This window comes from Alosa pseudoharengus, unplaced genomic scaffold, assembly GCF_046254945.1.
Source record: "Alosa pseudoharengus isolate Yale_2024_CS ecotype anadromous, Long Island Sound unplaced genomic scaffold, YU_APseudo_1.1 YU_APseudo_1.1_scf_20, whole genome shotgun sequence".
In the NCBI taxonomy this organism is placed as follows: domain Eukaryota; kingdom Metazoa; phylum Chordata; class Actinopteri; order Clupeiformes; family Clupeidae; genus Alosa; species Alosa pseudoharengus.
In genome coordinates this window covers 28,332,866-28,335,365 of record NW_027468664.1, presented here as the reverse complement: position 1 = coordinate 28,335,365, position 2,500 = coordinate 28,332,866, and the positions used below count along the sequence as shown (strand labels likewise).

At 44.9% G+C, this 2,500-nt stretch overlaps 1 pseudogene; it reads left to right on the top strand.

The window, feature by feature from the left end:
• LOC143136725 (protein kinase C-binding protein NELL2a-like) overlaps window positions 1-2,500 on the top strand; it is a 78,460-nt pseudogene that overhangs the window by 13,664 nt on the left and 62,296 nt on the right.

Genomic DNA, 2,500 nt, shown 5'->3' with positions numbered 1-2,500 from the left:
AACCTACAAAGCTTCACAGCTCCACAGCTATGCAGCTATACAGGGGACTTCACTATAAACACCTATTTGACATAATCTGATAGTGGAAACTGTTTTCAGTTTGATAACTTGCAGCCAGACCTAGAGAGTTGTAGATACGCTAAATTAGGTAATAACATCTGTGTTTGGATTTAGAAGAGCTGTGGTTTTGCTGCTGATTCACTGTTGAATAGTGGGGTGTAAGACATTAGTGGTGTTTTGAAAAGCCAAGGGGTGTGTGTGTTTGTGTGTGTGTGTTGCACATGTATATGTGCAGATTTGTCGGTCCCTGTGTGTGTGTGTGTGTGTGTGTGTGTGTGTGTGTGGATCCCTGAATCCCGTTTCCTGCAGAGCACCCATGCTCAGCGTCTCAGAGAGAAAAAGCTCATTAGATTCAGCCAGCAGATAAATCTACTGCCGCTGATCTGTAATTGGAAGTTTTTTTTCCACAAGGCTCTGCTTTCTCTCTCTCTCTAATCCGTACAGAGAAAGTACTGTAGAGGAATAGTTAATGTGTTTCTCATTTCTCTCTCTCTCTCTCTCTCTCTCTCTCTCTCTCTCTCTCTCTCTCTCACTCTCTCTCTCTCACTTTATTTTTCTTTCACATGCACACATTTTCACTTATTCTCAATCTTTGCCCCAAAGTATTTTCTTTATCTTTCACTGGCATTGAACTAGAAGCCTGTGTATGTGTGTGTGTGTGTGTGTGTGAGTGAGTGTCTGCCAGCTGTGTGTTTATTGTTAGACTGAAGTGCTCCATGCAATTATAGAGTCAAGGCTGCAGTTGGCTTTCTAACAGTTCCAGATTTTTAGAGATTTCCTTTGAGTGTGTGAGTGTGGTTGTATGTGTGCGGGCAACGTGCGTGTGTGTGTGTGTGTATGTGTGTGTGTGTGTGTGTGTGTGTGTGTGTGTGTGTGTGTGTGTGTGTGAGAGCATGCACGTGTGTGCATGTGCATGTGTTAAACAACCCATCCAACACCTCCGATCCCTACAACAATCAAGCAAAACCTAACAACAACTACTGAAATATTTTAATATCACTACATGTCCCATGATCCTCTTCTTTGTCAGGTTCCTGGAGCTGGAGAGCAGTGGTCCGCGCAGTGAGATCCGGCTACACTACAGCACCGGCGACCAGCGTGCCCACACCGAGGTGTTCCCCTACAGCCTCGCCGATGACCGCTGGCACAAGGTCGCCGTGGGAATCAGCGCCTCACACCTGGTGCTGCACGTGGACTGCAGCAAGTGAGTAAACAACAACAGACAGATAAACAAACAAACAAACAAACACATAAAACAACCAATCCAACAAGCAGAGAAATCAGGAGATTATAGCATACAGTATGGTAGATAAATATTATGTTACATTTTGCGTCACATCTATTTTTTGGCTTGCCTGTTGATGCACATGTGTCAACCCAAGCAACCAATTGTAAGTGAATAAAAAACTTTGAGAGGAACGAGGATACTCAGATGTAGTTCATAAAGGTCCTGCTGAGAGAGACCATCAGTTGAGCTTGTGACTGCTACGCCATGACAAGTCATTATAGTTTAACTGAAATGAGTCTCTTAAATGGACATTAGTGTGCTTTGTAGAACTGGAGGGGTTTCTGATTCTATGACATGCTCAGGATTATTAATGTCTGTCTCGTTAAGATGACCCATCACTGCTCCGGCCCCACGCTCAGGGTTCTCATGCCTTTGGAGAGAAGCAATTTGCACATATTTGAATTCATCACTTATCAAAGCTTGTGTGTGTGTGTGTGTGTGTGTGTGTGTGTGTGTGTGTGTGTGTGTGTGTGTGTGCATGCATATTCTGTGTGTGTGTGTGTGTGTGTGTGTGTGTGTGTGTGTGTGTGAGTGCATGCATATTCTGTGTGTGTGTGTGCGTGTGTGCGTGTGTGTGTGTGTGTGTGTGTGTGTGTGTGCGTTTTGTGTGTTAGGATCTACGAGAGGGTTGTGGAGTCTCCTTCCATGGACATCCCCAGTGGAAGCACCCTGTGGCTTGGACAGAGGAACAAAGCCCATGGCTTCTTTAAGGTACTACAGTGGCTGTGGTGTGTGTGTGTACTGTATGTTTGCAGTTGGTAATACCAATAATGTGTTAAGTGTGTGTGCGTGTGTTTGTATACAGATATGGTGTGTGTGTGGGAGGTGAGAGAGTGTTCAGACCTTTTGACCTTTACTATAGTATACCAATTAAATTAGCAACTTTGTTGGTTGCCATGCAATTTCCCATTGCCAACCAAAGAAGTTGCTAACAGGTTAGCAATTAATGTTTTTTTGGGAAATGCGCCCCTGCTGAGGTAGGCATGACCTGACCATGACCGTTGTCTGTTTGATCCTCTACACACACAGGGCATCATGCAGGACGTGCATCTGGTCATGATGCCCCAGGGCCACATTGCCCAGTGCCCAGACCTCAACCGCAGTGAGTACAGTCCTTCAGGAAGCATACTTACACTTATTCATTTGTCTGAC